This window comes from Leuciscus leuciscus, assembly GCF_965113295.1.
Source record: "Leuciscus leuciscus genome assembly, chromosome: 14".
NCBI lineage: Eukaryota > Metazoa > Chordata > Actinopteri > Cypriniformes > Leuciscidae > Leuciscus > Leuciscus leuciscus.
Window position 1 is genome coordinate 24256261 of NC_138738.1, and position 23903 is coordinate 24280163.

Consider the following 23903-nt stretch of genomic DNA (forward strand, 5'->3'; position numbering starts at 1 on the left):
TAGAAATGGTTGTGCGTGAAAATCCCAGTAACTGAGCAGATTGTGAAATACTCCAACCATGCCACGCTCAAAATTGCTTAAATCACCTTTCTTTCCCATTCTGACATTCAGTTTGGAGTTCAGGAGATTGTCTTGACCAGGACCACACCCCTAAATGCATTGAAGCAACTGCCATGTGATTGGTTGATTAGATAATTGCATTAATGAGAAATTGAACAGGTGTTCCTAATAATCCTTTAGGTGAGTGTATATGAGATTAAAACCATGTTTGTGCTCCAAACGTACTTTATAACGCAATTCGAGTGTTTTAAATAATGTTCTGTGATCTAATTTGGCTTCAGATAAAAAAATCAGACAGAAAATATATTATTTTATAGTATTCTGCACGATGATAAAGTCTATATATCGATTAGCATTACATTATAAATTAGAGATGCACCGATTGATCGGCTGGTGACCGGAATTGGCTGATTTTCACGTGATCGGCCATGATCGGTGATCGACCGGTCAGTCTGACATATGCCGATTTTATGCCGGTCAAATTCACTCGGGCGCCGCATGATTAACCTTTTGAGCGGTACGGTCTCATATATGGGATTTTTATTTCTGTGCCCCTGAGAGTACGGTGCCACATTTAGAATGTTCAGTGATGTCGCATAACTGCCAGATTCAAACTGTGCTTTCGCGCGTTGGCTGGCGCTGAGCCAGAGTCGGACGCGTTCAGCGCTGTCATATAGCACAACTAAGCAGTGTTTTCAACATCATAATGTTTTATTTTAGGTTTCAGATATTTAAATACACATAAGCACGAGTAAGACAATACATTTGGAGTTTGTAAAATACACCCTGATGTCTGTGGAAGCAGCAATAACAATCTATTCAAATATAATTTGCCGACATGTGCTATTCATATCAGACAAATATAGTGGAAGTAACTATAAAGTTTACTCTATTCTTCTCAGTTCACCGGCCACTTTCTTGCATTTATTTCGGGAGAAACTGATGAATTCACGTGCTGTAAATCCGACTGACAGGACAACATTGCGGCGCCAATCTCATGATCAAGATTATTTATAAAGGTTTTTAAACGACCAAACACACTCACTTACACGTATTTGAGAATCGGAATATCAGATAGGCTAGTTGATGACATGGTAAGCAAGTTTGTGAATATTTTGAAGCGAAATAAAAGCAACACATCTGTCATACAGTATTATTGTGGCTGCGGTGTATCGCGTGACGCGTCGCCATGGAAACATTAAAGGGAACGTTCGCCTTGAAAAAAACTCACTCTGGGGGTGAGGGGTGCAGTTAGAATATTTATTGTCTTCAAAACGTCTTTATCTGCATGTTACAGCGATCTCTGTTAGCTGTGTATGTGTTCGGGGCTTCCTGGTATGTCACATGATTATGGATCTTCTTCATCTGTTCTATATATGGACATACTGTGCATAGGGCGCCCTCAGGCTGCTGGTATGGATTGAAAACACAGTACATCACAGTATCAAGCGCTCATAATGATTACATCGACGCATTTGGGTATAAATTCAATAAATATTATTCCTGTCTATAGAAATCTGATGTAAACCTATGAGAATATATCAATATTTCTCCAAATCTGCAAATTTTTTAGCTAAAAGCCCTGAGGGACATTTTTTTGTCAAGCACTGTCATGACGACAGCACAGGAGTGTTTTTCTGAATGGGAGCGGCTGACGCTCATAATTCATATTGAAGGTATCGACGCATTTTTTCATTTCATAACTCTTGACACAAATTAAGACATAACCGTCACTATAAGTTTCTCAGAATACAATAGTGGTCAAATACTGAAACTTGAGTCTTATATCTTTTTAATGATGTTTGGTTGGTCAAGATATAACATTAAATCTGATAGTAACTTTGAACTAAATAAATAAAAAAAAACGCTTCAGTGCGTCCGCGCACTGGTGAAGCTTAAAGTCCCACTCCGATCATATTTTGAGCTATTTTTTAAACATTCTCAGTGGTCTTTAAATTATGATTATGCCGTTTTTAGCCAAAATCACAAAACCTGTGCCGTTTTCTGGGACTTCGCTTCAGCAGAGCGGCAGTAGCTCATTAGCAATTCGCCTCTGCGTTGTGGGCGGAGCCGTTGGCTGAAGCGAGATACATAGGCAGCAACAGCCTCTTTCTGTCTTTCTTTCTTTCTGTCAACAGAAAACATTTCATCACTGGATAGTTTTTTTCGTTTAATTAAAGTGTTGTTTTATGTCAGCTGAATGTCCGGAACGCTTTTCAGAGAAGATAAGGCAACTTATTTAGCACAATTCACACCCAGCGGCAATTCAGAAAAAGAAAAAAAAATCTCCGAATGCTCCACATGAAACTTTGGTCTTCCGACCTTTTACCACCGTGTCGATTTATTTTGATTAATATGTGCGAGGGAGAGAGAGCAAGACAGCGCTTAGTTTGGAGACGGTGAGGTCTTGTTTACATTTTCGCCTGGCTCCGAAGACAGAGAGTGCGCGCGCGCGCGTCCGGGTCTCTCTCTCTGCTCGTTCTTTCAGTTATAAACATGTCCTGTCACAAGCGCAGCAGTTCATCTACATTACTCACCGATCAAATAAGACTTTGGCGGGACAAAAATTCACTTTGGCGGGCGCTAAAACAAGTTCAATGCAGGAAAATTCATGCGTGAATTTAACTGAGTAGTACATGACCATGCACTCGCACAAATGCGACCACATAACATTTTAACTCGCACATTCTCAAAAAATGGTCGCAGTCTGGAACCCTGGAACGTAATCCATTCATCTCTCACAGCAACATGTTTTGGTAAAGCATGAAAGCTAATACCAATATCTCTCCTCTTAGCATTGCAACCCGCTACCGCACATAGGTATTGATCCACCATCGTCTTCTCTCTACTCCTGAACCTGACCGACCGGGCCCCGCCCAGTGGAGTTACTACGTCACAACTCCAGTCTATTTTAGCCGGCATTTTAGCGTCTGCTACTGATTCACAGCCATTTGAATGCAGAAATACTCAGAAATACAACTTTGAGCTTATTTTTCTCAAGATATGTCCTCTAGCATAAGAAAAATGGCACAAGAACATGTTAACACCTAGAAAAACATGATTTTCATCGGAGTGGGTCTTTAACAGGTTAAAAGAAGAGAATTCAAGCGTCAGAATGGACTTCACTGACAGAGAGAAGGCAGAACTCACATCATGTTTATTTTTCTTTATTTGGCAAAAAGCACAACACTTTGTTTTTATTGTGAGTTTACTCACAAAAAAAATACACACTTAACAGGATCGAATGATGTATGACACTTGTATGTAAGATCAAAGTCAAAAGAGTATTTTCAGTCTCTTTTGCACTGATAAGAAAAAAAGCGAGCCTATCGCGCCGGCGTGATTGCCGAGGGGGTTAAAGAGCCTACTAAACTCTCTGCATATGCAGATGATATAACAGTGTTAATTAGTGGTCAGAGTGAGGTTCAATCTTTAAAAGGAGCTCTAGAATGTTACGGGAAGGCATCTTCGGCTAAAGTTAACTGGGGTAAAAGTGAGGTTCTTTGGTGTGGTCTTGGTCTGAATAGTCCATCACTTCCTAGTGGATTACAGTGGGGGAGAACAGGTTTTAAATATCTTGGGGTGTTTTTAGGAATAGACGAATATAAAAGAAAAAACTGGGAGGGCCTAGTGGAGAAAGTGTGTGCTCGGTTGTCTCACTGGAAATGGTTGCTGCCTCGGCTGTCCTACAGGGGGAGGGTCCTGGTCTGCAATAATCTGGTGGCCTCATCGTTATGGCACAGGATGATGATTCTAGAGCCTCCAGAAGATCTGGTAAGGGAAATCTAGAAAAACCTGGTGGACTTCTTCTGGTCGGGACCGCACTGGCTGAGGGCGCCAGTACTGTATCTGCCTATTCAGGAAGGAGGACAGGGGCTGGTCGACATCAGTTCCAGAATCCGAGCCTTCAGGCTCCAGACGGCTCGGAGACTACTCTACGGGGAGCACGTGAGCTGGGCTGAGGTGGCCTGTGCCCTTCTGAGGAGAGCAGGTAACATGGGGCTAGACTCTCTGTTGCTAGATGGATATCGACAAGCTGGACTTAACAGGACTGACACCTTTCTACCGGTCAGTACTGAGAGCATGGACACTTTTAAAAATATCTCGGGAGCCAAATGGTGCGCTGGACCTGTGGATGAGGGAAGAACCTCTGCTCTTAATCCCAGCACTGGCTTTGGACATTTTTTATTCAGTCTCCCTCAGAAGAGCTTTATGGACTGAAAAAATTACAAAAGTTGGACTTTTGATCTCTGAGGATGGGTGGATATCTTTCTCATTCATTCATGTTTTGTTATTAATAACTTTAAACAGAATTGTCAACTGAAATATGCGTGGATTGTCACATTTATAGAACTAAAATTCTAGTTTCTAGAATTAAAAATACAACACATTTATAGAACATAAAGGGTCTCTGTGGCAAAAGTGAAAGTACCAGCAGCCAGCGGGTGAAATGGTTCGAAATGTCTCTTTGCACAGCAAAGCACCCGTTTCAATAAAAGGATATATTAAAGTTTATATAGCCTACTTTTACAATTTCGCTGCTGTTCTAAAATGGTTTTCACCAGCTTGAATCCCAGTGCAGGAGCTGTAGGTTACCACAGAAACGTAAGCGGTTAGTTGATTGCTGTGGTGACTCGTGACACTCGCGAACAGCACTGAACATGCACTTTTGCCGGCACAACTTGAATATTATTACTATCATAAACTTTTCATTAACTTCGGTAGGCTGTACAACAAGGGTATTGTAATTGACTGTCTTTTCTGCAGAGAGCCGATCTCTGTTGATGTGTCTTCATTTTTTTATCGATCGTTTCTTGGTAAAGGGTGAGAGACCTTGCAAGCCACAGGTTCCCAACCACTGGTGTACACGAATCAATAGATTAAATTACGTGACCATTTCACAAACTGCCGTGAGCCTGGGCTGGTCTGACAGGGTGGGGGGCGTGGCATCACGATGGTGGCTCTCCATCGTGATGTCGGTCAGCCATCACCGTCCATCTGCACAACCCTATAGAAAATTCTTCCTCTCCTATTGCAATGAATGAATCGAATTTTTCCTCAGGGAGACTACACTGTCTGATGCGATACTGTAGTAGATGGTTGCATAGTTATAATTTTATCCCAAATATGATCAATCTTGTAAGTAAAGAAATTAATATAGTCATTACTGCTGTGCTGCTTGGAAACATCTGGGGTTGAAGCTTTATTTTTCGTTAATTTAGCCACTGTTTAAAATAAATACCTAGGTTTTTTTTCTTTCTTTTTTTTCTTAGAGGGTTGAAAAATAAGCAGATCTAGTAGTTTTTAAGGCACCTCTGTACGCCATCGTGCTCTCTCTCCATGAAATGTGAAATACCTCTAGTTTTGTTTTCTTCCAGTTGCGCTCCATTTTTCTGGCTGCTCTCTTAAGGGCCCGAGTCTGCTCGTTTTACCACGGCGTTGAACTATTTTCTTTAATCTTCTTTAAGCGCAAAGGAGCAATTGTGTCTAAAGTCCTGGAAAAGAGGGAGTCAAAAGTTTCTGTCGCAATATCAAGTTCTTCTAAGCTATCTGGGATTCTGAGGAGATGAAATTGATCAGGAATATTATTAATAAAGCAAGCTTTAAAGGCAGAAGTGATAGGGCTAACATATTTGGAACACTGAGTCGGCTTTGCAGCCTTGGCTAAATTAAGTATACACGAGTCTAGATAATGATCTGAGATGTCATCGCTCTGCTGCAAAATTTCAACGGCATCAACCTTGATTCCATGTGATAATATTAGATCTAAAGTATGATTACGACAATGAGTAGGTCCTGACACGTGTTGTCTAACTCCAGTTGAGTTCAGAATGTCTCTAAATGCCAATCCCAATGCTTCTGTTTCATTATCTACATGTACGTATATTAAAATCACCAACAATTAGGACTTTATCTGCAGCCAGTACTAACTCTGATAGAAAATCAGCAAATTATTTGATTAAAGTCTGTATGGTGCCCTGTGGCCTGTATACAGTAGCCAGCACAAATCTCAAATGTGATTTATTATTTACACTAAATAGTGTTACATTAAGCATTATATTTTGAATATAATTATAACGTTAATAATAAGCTACATGCCTCGTTTTACTTTCCATGCCATTAACATCCGACTAAACTATGAACTTTCCACTGACGTCTGTGAAAAAGGGATGCACTCGACCAGCTCTTTAATCCACTGCGCGTTTTTTCTCTTATAAGCTCACACAGCACAGCTATATAGGTGTTACTATATTTTGTTTAATATTCCACTAATAAGATACATTTACTTCATTGACAGCCTTCTTTTTTTATCCCCATTATACTCTGTTGTCAGTGTTTCTTTGTCCGGACACACACTGTACACACACTGCCTGGTATCGTTTGTTGGTATCGGAGCATTTTTACGAGTACGAGTAGGCTACATGAGCCCAGTATCGGGCCGTATCGGTGGATCCCTAATTATGAATGTAATTTACTGTTGTCTTAAAATGTTTATTGCACATTTTGCACATTTAAAATGCAAGACAGGCAGCAGCATACCTATAAGGCACACCACATTTATAACATCCAAAAAAAGCATGATTTGAAATGAAATAGACTCATGACTAAGATGTAAATGAGAACATAATTAAAATGGTTAGTATTTTGACATAGAGAAACATAGGTTTTACTTTTAGATAATTAGACAACATTTTATTTGATGGGACAGTAGGGGACCTAGATAATGGGTAAGGGGATGCTGGCCCAAAAAAGGTTGAGAACCACTGCTCTACATGAACATAGTAAAATAATCTCCATCACCGACTACTGATGGCAGTGTAGTTTTCATGGCAAAAGATAAAGCAAACACCTTGAAAAATGACATGTATGTTCAACAAGAACTGTTTCAGGAATGGCAATAAATGAATTACAAACAATCAATTAAAGCTGCAAGCAGCGATGAAAGGGCCCTCGCACTCGTGCCATCGTCACTCGGTGGCTTTAGGAAGACAGAGCATGGTTGGGCAATGTGCATTTAAGGAGGTATATATAGTAGTTGCTAGCATGTTTAGTATGTTTCTAGCATGCTTAGTACACAGTAGTTATGTGGTTAGTACTGCATTACTGTGTTAACCATGTCAGTTTATGTTGCCAGTAGATGGGGTTATGTCTATATCTGAATATCGCTATGTAGATGTGTTCAGTGCAGGACTTTTATCAAACATGTGAAGTTTGGGGCAGATTGGACATTGTATGCTTGAGTTACAACAACTTCCTTTAGCATTTCTAGCATGTTTTATGATGTTTCTAGCATATTACATATTAATTTTGGGGTAGATTGGATATTGCATGCCTGAGTTACAGCAAATTCATATTTAATTGCAGTAATAGCATGCTTCAACACTTAGCTAAGTATTTGATAGCATGTTTCAAGTATGTTGCTAACATGTTTAGCAGTTGGTGGCACTTTTTTATGTTATTAGTAGTCCAGAACAGTGTTAAACGTCACCTCCTGTTGCCAGCAGGCGGCGCTATGACTATATCTGAATATGAGCATGGACTTGTGTTCAGAAGATAACTCTTATCAAACGTGTGAAGTTTGGGGTAGATTGGACATTGTATGCTTAAGATACAACAACTTCCTTTGGCATTTCTAGCATGCTTTAGAACTTAGCTATGTGTTGTTAGCATGTTTCTTGCATGTTACATATTAAGTTTGGGGCAGATTGGACATTCCATGCCTGTTACAGCAAATTCCTATTTAATTGCAGCAATAGCATGCTTTAGCACTTAGCTAAGTGTTTGCTAGCATGTTTCTAGTATGTTGTTAGCATGTTTAACATGTCACTTCCTGTTGCCAGCAGGTGGCGCTATGACTGTAACTGAATATGAGCATTGTCATGTGTTCAGGACAGAACGTTTATCAAAAGTGTGAAGTTTGGCGCAGATTGGACATTGCCTTCTTGAGTAACAACAACATCCTGTTTCATTGAATTAGCATGCTTTAGCACTTAGCTAAGTATTGCTAGCATGTTTTAACATGTTTCTAGCATGTTTAGAAGTCAATGGCATTTTTAACATGTTGCTAGAATGGCATCAACGTGTTAAACATGACACTTCCTGTTACCAGTAGGTGGCGCTATTACTATAACTGAATATTCTCATGTAGATGTGTTCAGGCCATGACTCTTATCAAACGTGTGAAGTTTGGGGCAGATTGGACATTCTGTGCCTGAGTTACAGCAAATTCCTATTTAATTGCAGTAATAGTATGCTTTAGCACTTAGCTAAGTGTTTGCTAGCATGTTTTAGCATGTTTCTAGTATGTTGTTAGCATGTTTAGCACTTGCTGGCACTTTTTTATATGTTATTAGGAGTCCACAACAGTATTAAACATGCCACTTCCTGTTGCCAGCAGGTGGTGCTATGACTGTAACTGAATATGAGCATGGTCATGTGTTCAGGACAGAACACTTATCAAAAGTGTGAAATTTGGGGCAGATTGGACATTCCATGCCTGAGTTACAGCAACTTCCTGTTTCATGGCGAAACATCGAAATTTGTCAGGCCGCCGAGGACCCGCCCTTCGACGAAAACTCAAGATCTTCGCAATTTAACGTCGCAAAGGCCTTAAGATTACACTCACCAAATTTGAAGATGATCAGATTAAAACTGTAGGAGGAGTTCGTTAAAGTACGAGGCATGAAAATGGCAAAAACTGCACAAAAATCTGAGAGGAAGTTGAAAATGGCTGACTTCCTGTTGTGTTTAGGGCTATGCTCCAAGAGACTTTTTTGTAGGTATTAGGTCCTTACATGTATGTACCGAATTTCGTAAACATACGTGGAACATAGCGGGAGGCGCACTCCGTTGAACTTTTATAGGTGGCGCTATCGAGCCATTTTGCCCCGCCCAATTCTGAAACCTATATCAGATGTAAATGTTCGCCAGTTCTGACGCGTGTGCAAAGTTTCGTGAGTTTTTGAGCATGTTTAGGCCCTCAAAAATGCGATTAAATGCGGATAATAATAATAACTAGAATGTACATTTCCTGAAGAAAATGTGAAGTGGTGCTTGCAGTGGCAAAACTCGCCACTGGGCAGATGCTAACACAATTAACATGTTGTGATACCATGATATACCACGGTTTAACATTATTTACCACGATTTACCATGTTTCTAAGATGATTTACTACGATTTACCACAATCCAGCAGGATTTACTATGATTAACATGTTGTTAAAATGATGCTAGCATGATTAGCATGTTGTTAACATGATTAGCATGTTGGTAGCATGATGCTAGCATGATTAGCATGTTGCTAGCATGCTTTTAACAAGATGTTAGCATGATTAGCATTTTGCTAGCATGTTTTTAGCCAGATGCTAACATGATTAGCATGTTGCTAGCATTATGCTAGCTTGATTAACATGTTGTTAGCATAATGCTAGCTTGAATAGCATTTTGCTAGCATGATGCTAGCTTAATTAGCATATTGGTAGCATAATGCTAGCTTGATTAGCATTATGTTAGCATGATGCTAGCTTGATTAGCATTATGTTAGCATGATGCTAGCTTGATTAGCATGTTGGTAGCTTGATGCTAGCATGATTAGCATGTTTTTAGCTAGACACTAACATGATTAGCATGTTTCTAGCATAATGCTAGCTTGATTAGCATGTTCCTAGCATGATGCTAGCTTGATTAGCATGTTGCTAGCATGATGCTAGCTTGATTAGCATGTTGGTAGCTTGATGCTACCATGATTAGCATGTTGCTAGCATGTTTTTAGCTAGACGCTAACATGATTAGCATGTTGCTAGCATAATGCTAGCTTGATTAGCATGTTGCTAGCATGATGCTAGCTTGATTAGCATTTTGCTAGCATTATGATAGCTTGATTAGCATGTTGCTAGCATGATGCTAGCTTGATTAGCATGTTGGTAGCATAATGCTAGCATTATTAGCATGTTGCTAGCTTGTTGCTAGCATGATTAGTATGTTGCTAGCATGTTTTTAGCAAGATGCTGTTGCCAGGTGGTGGTTGCTAGGGTTTTCTGGGTGGTTGCTATGGTGTTGCTAGGCAGTTGCTAAGGTGTTCTGGGTGGTTGTTAGGCAGTTGCTAGGGTATTCTTGGTGGTTGCTAGGCAGTTGCTAGGGTATTCTTGGTGGTTGCTAGGGCATTGCTAGGTGGTTGCTATGGTGTTGCTAGGCAGTTGCTATGGCATTCTGGGTGGATGCTAGGGCATTGCTAGGCAGTTGCTAGGGTGTTCTGGGTGGTTACTAGGCAGTTGCTAGGTGTTCTGGGTGGTTGCTAGGCAGTTGCTAGGGTGTTCTGGGTGGTTGCTAGAGTTTTTTGGTGGTTACTAGAGCATTTCTAGACGTTGCTAGGGTGTTCAGGGTGGTTGCTAAGGTATTTTTGGTAGTTGCTATGGTGTTACTAGGTGGTTGGTAGTTGTCAAATATGGTTACTATGGAGTTTTTATAGAGTTCTTAAAATCTTTAATAACGAGTTCCTTCAGTACGGCACTCGGCCTGCGGCCTCGTGCCTATGGCCGAATAGGCACAAGCATGGAGCAATATCGCAAGGCTACGAGTGTGATATTGCTTTAAAAAATGTAAAAAAAAAGTTTTTATATTATTTATTGGTTTAGGGTGGTTGCTAGGGAGCTCAGAGTGGTTGCTAGGGTGCTGTAACTGGTTGCTAGGGTGTGGCTATGAAGATTTTAGGCCATTACTTATTGGCTGCTTGATAATATAAATCCTCTGAGGGAGAGAGAGAGGGAGAGAAACGCAGGGGTGTCAGGCCCTTTGGAGTGGTGTGTGTGAAAACGGCAGTTGGGATTCAAATGTTTTTAGAACTCCCCATGTTAAGTCTATGGGACATTTTTCGGCAAATTTTTCACCCGCCAGACGAACATCTTACACCTGATCGCTTATAAAAGTCATAGCACACCTCTCCTCAATAAACCGGTCGATTTGACACCTCATTCAGGGGTCTGTGACAAACGGTGTGGGGCGAGTTACGCGCCAAAGTTTTGTCTAGGTGAATAGTAATCACAACACTAGAATGTACATTTCCTGAAGAAAATGTGAAGTGGTGCTTGCAGTGGCAAAACTCGCCACTGGGCAGATGCTAACACAATTAACATGTTGTGATACCATGATATACCACGTTTTAGCATTATTTAGCACGATTTACCATGTTTCTAAGATGAATTACTACGATTTACCACATTCCAGCATGATTTACTATGATTAACATGTTGTTAAAATGATGCTAGCATGATTAGCATGTTGTTAACATGATTAGCATGTTGGTAGCATGATGCTAGCATGATTAGCATGTTGCTAGCATGCTTTTAACAAGATGTTAACATGATTAGCATTTTGCTAGCATGTTTTTAGCCAGATGCTAACATGATTAGCATGTTGCTAGCATTATGCTAGCTTGATTAACATGTTGTTAGCATAATGCTAGCTTGAATAGCATTTTGCTAGCATGATTCTAGCTTAATTAGCATATTGGTAGCATGATGCTAGCATGATTAGCATGTTGCTAGCATGATGCTAGCTTGATTAGCATTATGTTAGCATGATGCTAGCTTGATTAGCATGTTGGTAGCTTGATGCTAGCATGATTAGCATGTTTTTAGCTAGATGCTAACATGATTAGCATGTTTCTAGCATAATGCTAGCTTGATTAGCATATTGCTAGCATGATGCTAGCTTTATTAGCATGTTGCTAGCATGTTGCTAGCTTGATTAGCATGTTGTTAGCATTATGCTAGCTTGATTAGCATGTTGCTAGCATTATGCTAGCTTGATTAGCATGTTTTTAGCTAGATGCTAACATGATTAGCATGTTTCTAGCATAATGTTAGCTTGATTAGCATATTGCTAGCATGATGCTAGCTTTATTAGCATGTTGCTAGCATGTTGCTAGCTTGATTAGCATGTTGCTAGCATTATGCTAGCTTGATTAGCATGTTGCTAGCATTATGCTAGCTTGATTAGCATTATGTTAGCATGTTGCTAGTATGTTTTTAGCTAGACGCTAACATGATTAGCATGTTGCTAGCATAATGCTAGCTTGATTAACATGTTGCTAGCATGATGCTATCTTGATTAGCATTTTGCTAGCATGGTGGTAGCATAATGCTAGCTTGATTAGCATGTTGCTAGCATGATGCTAACATGATTAGTATGTTGCTAGCATTTTTTTAGCAAGATGCTGTTGCCAGGTGGTGGTTGCTAGGGTTTTCTGGGTGGTTGCTATGGTGTTGTTAGGCAGTTGTTAAGGTGTTCTGGGTGGTTGCTAGGCAGTTGCTAGGGTATTCTTGGTGGTTGCTAGGCAGTTGCTAGGGTATTCTTGGTGGTTGCTAGGGCATTGCTAGGTGGTTGCTATGGTGTTGCTAGGCAGTTGCTAGGGTGTTCTGGGTGGTTGCTAGGCGTTTTGGGTGGTTACTAGGCAGTTGCTAGGTGTTCTGGGTGGTTGCTAGGCAGTTGCTAGGGTGTTCTGGGTGGTTGTTAGAGTTTTTTGGTGGTTACTAGAGCATTTCTAGACGTTGCTAGGGTGTTCAGGGTGGTTGCTAAGGTATTTTTGGTAGTTGCTATGGTGTTACTAAGTGGTTGGTAGTTGTCAAAGATGGTTACTATGGAGTTTTTATAGAGTTCTTAAAATCTTTAATAACGAGTGCCTTCAGTACGGCACTCGGCCGCGGTTGCTAGGGTTTTCTGGGTGGTTGCTATGGTGTTGTTAGGCAGTTGTTAAGGTGTTCTGGGTGGTTGCTAGGCAGTTGCTAGGGTATTCTTGGTGGTTGCTAGGCAGTTGCTAGGGTATTCTTGGTGGTTGCTAGGGCATTGCTAGGTGGTTGCTATGGTGTTGCTAGGCAGTTGCTAGGGTGTTCTGGGTGGTTGCTAGGCGTTTTGGGTGGTTACTAGGCAGTTGCTAGGTGTTCTGGGTGGTTGCTAGGCAGTTGCTAGGGTGTTCTGGGTGGTTGTTAGAGTTTTTTGGTGGTTACTAGAGCATTTCTAGACGTTGCTAGGGTGTTCAGGGTGGTTGCTAAGGTATTTTTGGTAGTTGCTATGGTGTTACTAAGTGGTTGGTAGTTGTCAAAGATGGTTACTATGGAGTTTTTATAGAGTTCTTAAAATCTTTAATAACGAGTGCCTTCAGTACGGCACTCGGCCTGCGGCCTCGTGCCTATGGCCGAATAGGCACAAGCATGGAGCAATATCGCAAGGCTACGAGTGTGATATTGCTTTAAAAAATGTAAAAAAAATGTTTTTATATTATTTATTGGTTTAGGGTGGTTGCTAGGGAGCTCAGAGTGGTTGCTAGGGTGCTGTAACTGGTTGCTAGGGTGTGGCTATGAAGATTTTAGGCCATTACTTATTGGCTGCTTGATAATATAAATCCTCTGAGGGAGAGAGAGAGGGAGAGAAACGCAGGGGTGTCAGGCCCTTTGGAGTGGTGTGTGTGAAAACGGCAGTTGGGATTCAAATGTTTTTAGAACTCCCCATGTAAAGTCAATGGGACTTTTTGGGCCGCTTTTTCGTCCGCTATGCGAACATCGTACACCCGATCGCTTAGAAAAGTCATAGCACACCTCTCCTCAATGAGCCGGTCGATTTGATGCCTCACTCATGGGTCTGTGACAAACGATGCGGGGCGAGTTACGCGCCAAACTTTTGTCCGGAATAATAAGAAAAAGAAGAAGAATAATAAGTATGAGTGACAATAACACTAGTGTTGCTTTGAAAAAGCACCACTAACTAGAATGTACATTTCCTGAAGAAAATGTGAAGTGGTGCTTGCAGTGGCAAAACTCGCCACTCGGTTGCTAGAGTGTGGTACATGATTGCATACGAACCAACAAACATGTCTGTACGATGTTGTGGAGCTGAAATATGGCTTCTATATGTTGCAATATGGTTGCTAGGTAGCTTTAAATGGTTGCTAAGGTGTGTGATATTTACAGACTGGTTTCCCAACCGAAACAAACAAGCACACCCCCATGTCTATACGATGTTCTGGTGCTGAGATATAGCTTATTCATGTGTTTGTACGGTTGCTAGGGTACTCCAAATGGTTGCTAAGGTTTGTTTATACAGTTTATGGGGTAATATTTAAAGAATATTTGCAGGTCTGGGTAAAAAAAAGGCCAACTCTGTGTTTTTCAAATGTTTTGTTACTGTGATATGGCTTGTAAAGGTTGTTCAATGGTTGCCATGGGCCTGTAACTGGTTGCTAAGGCATGGCAATGAAGTTGTTATGTCACTACTTATTGGCTGTTTGATAGGACGAATCAAAAGAGCCCAACCCCAAGACTCTATGACCTTCTGAGCCAAATAAATGATTTTTCAAATTTTGTGCCAATGTTAAGTCTATGGGACATTTTGCAGCTAATTTTTCACCCACCAGACGAACATCTTACACCCGATCGCTTATAAAAGTCATAGCACACCTCTCCTCAATAAACCGGTTGATTTGACACCTCATTCAGGGGTCTGTGACAAACGGTATGGGGCGAGTTACGCGCCAAAGTTTTGTCTAGGTGAATAGTAATCACAACACTAGAATGTACATTTCCTGAAGAAAATGTGAAGTGGTGCTTGCAGTGGCAAAACTCGCCACTGGGCAGATGCTAACACAATTAACATGTTGTGATACCATGATATACCACGGTTTAGCACTATTTACCACGATTTACCATGTTTCTAAGATGATTTACTACGATTTACCATGTTTCTAAGATGATTTACTACGATGTACCACATTCCAGCATGATTTACTATGATTAACATGTTGTTAAAATTATGCTAGCATGATTAGCATGTTGTTAACATGATTAGCATTTCGGTAGCATGATGCTAGCATGATTAGCATGTTGTTAGCATGCTTTTAACAAGATGTTAGCATGATTAGCATTTTGCTAGCATGTTTTTAGCCAGATGCTAACATGATTAGCATGTTGCTAGCATTATGCTAGCTTGATTAACATGTTGTTAGCATGATGCTAGCTTGAATAGCATTTTTCTAGCATGATGCTAGCTTAATTAGCATATTGGTAGCATGATGCTAGCTTGATTAGCATGTTGCTAGCATGATGCTAGCTTGATTAGCATTATGTTTGCATGATGTTAGCTTGATTAGCATGTTGGTAGCTTGATGCTAGCATGATTAGCATGTTGCTAGCATGTTTTTAGCTAGATGCTAACATTATTAGCATGTTGCTAGCATTATGCTAGCTTGATAAGCATGTTGCTAGCATTATGATAGCTTGATTAGCATGTTGCTAGCATTATGCTAGCTTGATTAGCATGTTGCTAGCATGATGCTAGCTTGATTAGCATGTTGGTAGCATAATGCTAGCATTATTAGCATGTTGTTAGCATTATGCTAGCTTGATTAGCATGTTGCTAGCATGATGCTAGCTTGATTAGCATGTTGGTAGCATAATGCTAGCATTATTAGCATGTTGTTAGCATTATGCTAGCTTGATTAGCATGTTGCTAGCATTATGCTAGCTTGATTAGCATGATGCTAGCATGATGCTAGCTTGATTAGCATGTTGCTAGCATGATGCTAGCATGATTAGTATTTTGTTAGCATGTTTTTAGCAAGATGCTGTTGCCAGGTGGTTGCTAGGGTTTTCTGGGTGGTTGCTATGGTGTTGCTAGGCAGTTGCTAAGGTGTTCTGGGTGGTTGCGAGGCAGTTGCTAGGGTATTCTTGGTGGTTGCTAGGCAGTTGCTAGGGTATTCTTGGTGGTTGCTAGGGCATTGTTAGGTGGTTGCTAGGGTGTTCTGGGTGGTTGCTATGGTGTTGCTAGGCAGTTTCTATGGTATTCTGGGTGGATGCTAGGGCTTTGCTAGGCAGTTGCTAGGTGTTCTGGGTGGTTGCTAGGCAGTTGCTAGGGTGTTCTGGGTGGTTGTTAGAGTTTTTTGGTGGTTACTAGAGCATTTCTAGACATTGCTAGGGTGTTCAGGGTGGTTGCTAAGGTATTTTTGGTAGTTGCTATGGTGTTACTAGGTGGTTGGTAGTTGTCAAATATGGTTACTATGGAGTTTTTATAGAGTTCTTAAAATCTTTAATAACGAGTTCCTTCAGTACGGCACTCGGCCTGCGGCCTCGTGCCTATGGCCGAATAGGCACAAGCATGGAGCAATATCGCAAGGCTACGAGTGTGATATTGCTTTAAAAAATGTAAAAAAAATGTTTTTATATTATTTATTGGTTTAGGGTGGTTGCTAGGGAGCTCAGAGTGGTTGCTAGGGTGCTGTAACTGGTTGCTAGGGTGTGGCTATGAAGATTTTAGGCCATTACTTATTGGCTGCTTGATAATATAAATCCTCTGAGGGAGAGAGAGAGGGAGAGAAACGCAGGGGTGTCAGGCCCTTTGGAGTGGTGTGTGTGAAAACGGCAGTTGGGATTCAAATGTTTTTAGAACTCCCCATGTTAAGTCAATGGGACTTTTTTGGCCGCTTTTTCGTCCGCTGTGCGAACATCGTACACCCGATCGCTTAGAAAAGTCATAGCACACCTCTCCTCAATGAGCCGGTCGATTTGACACCTCACTCAGGGGTCTGTGACAAACGGTGCGGGGCGAGTTTCGCGCCAAACTTTTGTGTGGAAGAATAATAATAATAAGAATAATAAGTATGAGTGACAATAACACTAGTGGTGCTTTGAAAAAGCACCACTAATAAGTATGAGTGACAATAACACTAGTGGTGCTTTGAAAAAGCACCACTAATAATAATAATTAAAGCTGCAAGCAGCGATGAAAAGGGCCCTCGCACCCGTGCCACCGCCACCCGGTGGCTTTAGGAAAGGCCTTAAGATTACACTCACCAAATTTGAAGAGGATCAGATCAAAACTGTAGGAGGAGTTCGTTAAAGTACAACATCAGGAAATGGCAAAAACTGCACGAAATCTGAGAGGAAGTTCAAAATAGCTGACTTCCTGTTGTGTTTAGGGCTACGCTCCAAGATACTTTTTTGTAGGTATTGGGTCATTACATGTAGGTACCAAATTTCATACCTGTACGTAAAACCTAGAGCCGGGGCAAAATGTGGGGGCAATAATTAAGCCATTTTGCCCCATCCAATTTTGCAAACGATATCACACGTAAATTTTCACCACTTCTGAAGTGTGTGCAAAGTTTCATGATTTTTCAAGCACGTTTTGTATTTGCCACACTTCCTGCTACCAGCAGGTGGCGCTATTGCTAGAACCATAAATTTTGAACGCATGGTCATGTGTTCAGGACAGGACTCTTATCAAACATGTGAAGTTTGGGACAGATTGGAAATTGTATGCCTGAGTTACTGCAGGCTGTCTGTGGTTGCCTAGCAACATCGGAACTGCAAGCAATATTGACAGAGAACTTATCTGATCATGCATATATCACCAAAAGGCAGAAATTGGGTGAACATTTGTCAGGCCGCCGAGGGCACACCCTTCGACGAAAACTCTAGATCTTCGCAATTTAACGTTGCAAAGGCCTTAAGATTACACTCACCAAATTTGAAGAGGATCAGATGAAATCTGTAGGAGGAGTTCGTTAAAGTACAACATCAGGAAACTACGAAAAATGCCCAAAATCTAGGAGGAAGTTCAAAATAGCTCACTTCCTTTTGTGTTTAGGGCTATGCTCCAAGAGACTTTTTTGTAGGTATTGCGTCATTACATGTATGTACCAAATTTCATACCTGTGCGTGAAACGTAGAGCCGGGGCAAAATGTGGGGGCAATAATTTACAGAATTTGCCCCACCCAATTTTGAAAACCATATCACACGTAAATTTTCACCACTTCTGAAGCGTGTGCAAAGTTTCATGAGTTTTCGAGCATGTTAAGGCCCTCTAAAAAGCGATTCACTTTGGAGAAGAAGAAGAAGAAGAAGAAGAATTAAAGCTGCAAGCAGCGATGAAAGGGCCCTCGCACTCGTGCCATCGTCACTCGGTGGCTTTAGGAAGACAGAGCATGGTTGGGCAATGTGCATTTAAGGAGGTATATATAGTAGTTGCTAGCATGTTTAGTATGTTTCTAGCATGCTTAGTACACAATAGTTATGTGGTTAGTACTGCATTACTGTTTTAACCATGTCAGTTTCTGTTGCCAGTAGGTGGGGCTATGTCTACATCTGAATATCGCTATGTAGATGTGTTCAGTGCAGGACTTTTATCAAACATGTGAAGTTTGGGGCAGATTGGACATTGTATGCTTGAGTTACAACAACTTCCTTTAGCATTTCTTGCATGTTTTATGATGTTTCTAGCATATTACATATTAATTTTGGGGTAGATTGGACATTGCATGCCTGAGTTACAGCAAATTCATATTTAATTGCAGTAATAGCATGCTTTAACACTTAGCTAAGTATTTGATAGCATGTTTCTAGTATGTTGCTAACATGTTTAACAGTTGGTGGCACTTTTTTATATGTTATTAGGAGTCCAGAACAATGTTAAACACCACTTCCTGTTGCCAGCAAGCGGCGATATGACTATATCTGAATATGAGCATGGACTTGTGTTCAGGAGATAATTCTTATCAAACGTGTGAAGTTTGGGGTAGATTGGACATTGTATGCTTAAGTTACAACAACTTTCTTTAGCATTTCTAGCATGATTTAGAACTTAGCTATGTGTTGCTAGCATGTTTCTTGCATGTTACATATTAAGTTTGGGGCAGATTCGACATTGCATGCCTGTGTTACAGCAAATTCCTATTTAATTGCAGCAATAGCATGCTTTAGCACTTAGCTAAGTGTTTGCTATCATGTTTTAGCATGTTTCTAGTATGTTGTTAGCATGTTTAGCACTTGCTGGCACTTTTTAATGTTTTTATATGTCCACAACAGTGTTTAACATGTCACTTCCGGTTGACAGCAGGTGGCGCTATGACTGTAACTGAATATGAGCATGGTCATGTGTTCAGGACAGAACGTTTATCAAAAGTGTGAAGTTTGGCGCAGATTGGACATTGCCTTCAGAGAAACAACAACATCCTGTTTCATTGAATTAGCATACTTTAGCACTTAGCTAAGTATTGCAAGCATGTTTTAACATGTTTCTAGCATGTTTAGAAGTCAATGGCATTTTTAACATGTTGCTAGAACGGCATCAACGTGTTAAACATGACACTTCCTGTTACCAGTAGGTGGCGCTATTACTATAACTGAATATTCTCATGTAGATGTGTTCAGGCCATGACTCTTATCAAACGTGTGAAGTTTGGGGCAGACTGGACATTCCGTGCCTGTGTTACAGCAAATTCCTATTTAATTGCAGTATTAGCATGCTTTTGCACTAAGCTAAGTGTTTGCTAGCATGTTTTAACATGTTTCTAGTATGTTGTTAGCATGTTTAGCACATGCTGGAACTTTTTTATATGTTATTAGGAGTCCACAACAGTGTTTAACATGTCACTTCCTGTTGCCAGCAGGTGGCGCTATGACTGTAACTGAATATGAGCATGGTCATGTGTTCAGGACAGAACGCTTATCAAAAGTGTGAAGTTTGGTGCAGATTGGACATTGCCTTCTTGAGTAACAACAACATCCTGTTTCATTGAATTAACATTCTTTAGCACTTAGCTAAGTTTTGCTAGCATGTTTTAACATGTTTCTAGCATGTTTAGAAGTCAATGGCATTTTTAACATGTTGCTAGAACGGCATCAACGTGTTAAACATGACACTTCCTGTTACCAGTAGGTGGCGCTATTACTATAACTGAATATTCTCATGTAGATGTGTTCAGACCATGACCCTTATCAAACGTGTGACGTTTGGGGCAGATTGGACATTCCGTGCCTGAGTTACAGCAAATTCCTATTTAATTGCAGTAATAGCATGCTTTAGCAATTAGCTAAGTGTTTGCTAGCATGTGTCTAGTATGTTGTTAGCATGCTTAGCACTTGCTGGCACTTTTTTATAGAATAGAATAGAATGAGGCATTTATATAGCGCTTTCATATGTACTACTGTACACCCAAAGCGCTTTACAATCATATCTGGGGGCGCTATTACTATCAAGATGTTATTTATATGTTATCAGGAGTTCACAACAGTGTTAAACATGTCACTTCCTGTTGCCAGCAGGTGGCGCTATGACTGTAACTGAATATGAGCATGGTCATATGTTCAGGACAGAACGCTTATCAAACGTGTGAAGTTTGGGGCAGATTGGACATTCCATGCCTGAGTTTCAGCAACTTCCTGTTTCATGGCGAAACATCGAAATTTGTCAGGCCGCCGAGGACCCGCCCTTCGACGAAAACTCAAGATCTTCGCAATTTAATGTCGCAAAGGCTTTAAGATTAAACTCACCAAATATGAAGATGATCAGATTAAAACTGTAGGAGGAGTTCGTTAAAGTACGAGGCATGAAAATGGCAAAAACTGCACAAAAATCTGAGAGGAAGTTGAAAATGGATGACTTCCTGTTGTGTTTAGGGCTACGCTCCAAGAGACTTTTTTGTAGGTATTAGGTCCTTACATGTATGTACCGAATTTCGTAAACGTACGTGGAACATAGCGGGAGGCGCACTCCGTTGAACTTTTATAGGTGGCGCTATCGAGCCATTTTGCCCCGCCCAATTCTGAAACCTATATCAGATGTAAATTTTCGAGAGGAATCTGTAGGAGGAGTTCGTTAAAGTACGAGGCATGAAAATGGCAAAAACTGCACAAAAATCTGAGAGGAAGTTCAAAATAGCTGATTTCCTGTTGTGTTTAGGGCTACGCTCCAAGATACTTTTTTGTAGGTATTGGGTCATTACATGTAGGTACCAAATTTCATACCTGTACATGAAACCTAGAGCTGGGGCAAAATGTGGGGGCAATAATTAAGCCATTTTGCCCCATCCAATTTTGAAAACCATATCACACGTAAATTTTCACCACTTCTGAAGTGTGTGCAAAGTTTCATGATTTTTCAAGCACGTTTTGTATTTGCCACACTTCCAGCTACCAGCAGGTGGCGCTATTGCTATAACCATAATGAGCATGGTCATGTGTTCAGGACAGGACTCTTATCAAACATGTGAAGTTTGGGACAGATTGGAAATTGTATGCCTGAAGGCGGCCGCACACCGGACGCGCAGCTCAGCGCCGCGCCGCGCCACGTCTAGGACAACTGTCACCTGAAAATCCGATAACATCAGCAATTTTCTGATTTCTGTAAATAAATATAAAACTAAATGTATATTGCAGCACAGGGTGAGGTCCGTATATATATTAACTACGATTTGAGACACATACATGTAAATTTAATATAAAACTATGTAAATGGCGCTCTGTGGCGCGGCAGGATTTTGAACACGGTCCTGAGCCGCCGCGGACAGACGCCGAAAGGCGCCGCCGGTGTGTGTACTCTCATAGAGAATAGTGTGTTCTAATTTAAAAGACGTGGCGCTGCGCGGCGCGCCGCTGAGCTGCGCGTCCGGTGTGCGACCCCCTTGAGTTACTGCAGGCTGTCGGTGGTTGCCTAGCAACATCGGAACTGCAAGCAATATTGACAGAGAACTTATCTGATCATGCATATATCACCAAAAGGCCGAAATTGGGTGAACATTTGTCAGGCCGCCGAGGGCACACCCTTCGACGAAAACTCTAGATCTTCGCAATTTAACGTCGCAAAGGCCATAAGATTACACTCACCAAATTTGAAGAGGATCAGATGAAATCTGTAGGAGGAGTTCGTTAAAGTACAACATCAGGAAATTACGAAAAATGCCCAAAATCTAGGAGGAAGTTCAAAATAGCTCACTTCCTGTTGTGTTTAGGGCTATGCTCCAAGAGACTTTTTTGTAGGTATTGCGTCATTACATGTATGTACCAAATTTCATACCTGTGCGTGAAACGTAGAGCCGGGGCAAAATGTGGGGGCAATAATTTACAGAATTTGCCCCACCCAATTTTGAAAACCATATCACACGTAAATTTTCACCACTTCTGAAGCGTGTGCAAAGTTTCATGAGTTTTCGAGCATGTTAAGGCCCTCTAAAAAGCGATTCACTTTGGAGAAGAAGAAGAAGAAGAATAATTAAAGCTGCAAGCAGCGATGAAAAGGGCCCTCGCACTCCTGCCACCGCCACCCGGTGGCTTTAGGAATGGCCTTAAGATTACACTCACTAAATTTGAAGAGCATCAGATCAAAACTGTAGGAGGAGTTTGTTAAAGTACAACGTCTGGAAATGGCAAAAACTGCACAAAATCTGAGAGGAAGTTCAAAATAGCTGACTTCCTGTTGTGTTTAGGGCTATGCTCCAAGAGACTTTTTTGTAGATATTGGGTCATTACATGTAGGTACCAAATTTCATACCTGTACGTGAAACCTAGAGCAGGGGCAAAATGTGGGGGCAATAATTAAGCCATTTTGCCCCATCCAATTTTGAAAACCATATCACACGTAAATTTTCACCACTTCTGAAGTGTGTGCAAAGTTTCATGCTTTTTCAAGCAGGTTTTGTATTTGCCACACTTCCTGCTACCAGCAGGTGGCGCTATTGCTATAACCATAATGAGCATGGTCATGTGTTCAGGACAGGACTCTTATCAAACATGTGAAGTTTGGGACAGATTGGAAATTGAATGCCTAAGTTACTGCAGGCTGTCTGTGGTTGCCTAGCAACATCGGAACTGCAAGCAACATTAATATTGAACTTATCTGATCATGCATATATCACCAAAAGGCCGAAATTGGGTGAACATTTGTCAGGCCGCCGAGGGCACACCCTTCGACGAAAACTCTAGATCTTCGCAATTTAACGTCGCAAAGGCCATAAGATTACACTCACCAAATTTGAAGAGGATCAGATGAAATCTGTAGGAGGAGTTCGTTAAAGTACAACATCAGGAAATTACGAAAAATGCCCAAAATCTAGGAGGAAGTTCAAAATATCTCACTTCCTGTTGTGTTTAGGGCTATGCTCCAAGAGACTTTTTTGTAGGTATTGCGTCATTACATGTATGTACCAAATTTCATACCTGTGCGTGAAACGTAGAGCCGGGGCAAAATGCGGGGGCAATAATTTACAGAATTTGCCCCACCCAATTTTGAAAACCATATCACACGTAAATTTTCACCACTTCTGAAGCGTGTGCAAAGTTTCATGAGTTTTCGAGCATGTTAAGGCCCTCTAAAAAGCGATTCACTTTGGAGAAGAAGAAGAAGAATAATAATTAAAGCTGCAAGCAGCGATGAAAAGGGCCCTCGCACTCCTGCCACCGCCACCCGGTGGCTTTAGGAATGGCCTTAAGATTACACTCACTAAATTTGAAGAGCATCAGATCAAAACTGTAGGAGGAGTTTGTTAAAGTACAACGTCTGGAAATGGCAAAAACTGCACAAAATCTGAGAGGAAGTTCAAAATAGCTGACTTCCTGTTGTGTTTAGGGCTATGCTCCAAGAGACTTTTTTGTAGATATTGGGTCATTACATGTAGGTACCAAATTTCATACCTGTACGTGAAACCTAGAGCAGGGGCAAAATGTGGGGGCAATAATTAAGCCATTTTGCCCCATCCAATTTTGAAAACCATATCACACGTAAATTTTCACCACTTCTGAAGTGTGTGCAAAGTTTCATGCTTTTTCAAGCAGGTTTTGTATTTGCCACACTTCCTGCTACCAGCAGGTGGCGCTATTGCTATAACCATAATGAGCATGGTCATGTGTTCAGGACAGGACTCTTATCAAACATGTGAAGTTTGGGACAGATTGGAAATTGTATGCCTGAGTTACTGCAGGCTGTCGGTGGTTGCCTAGCAACATCGGAAATGCAAGCAACATTAATATTGAACTTATCTGATCATGCATTAACACCAAAAGGCCGAAATTGGGTGAACATT

At 41.0% G+C, this 23903-nt stretch overlaps 1 protein-coding gene and 1 long non-coding RNA gene across 6 annotated transcripts in view; both read left to right on the forward strand.

Annotated features, from left to right (window-relative positions):
* LOC309474331 (SEC14-like protein 1) overlaps window positions 1-23903 on the forward strand; it is a 332477-nt gene that overhangs the window by 201049 nt on the left and 107525 nt on the right. The gene's annotated exons all lie outside the window — the stretch shown is intronic.
* LOC309474522 lies at window positions 1826-6043 on the forward strand. Its single transcript, XR_014197359.1, has 2 exons — window positions 1826-1948; window positions 3134-6043. It is a non-coding gene; the product is annotated as an uncharacterized lncRNA (long non-coding RNA).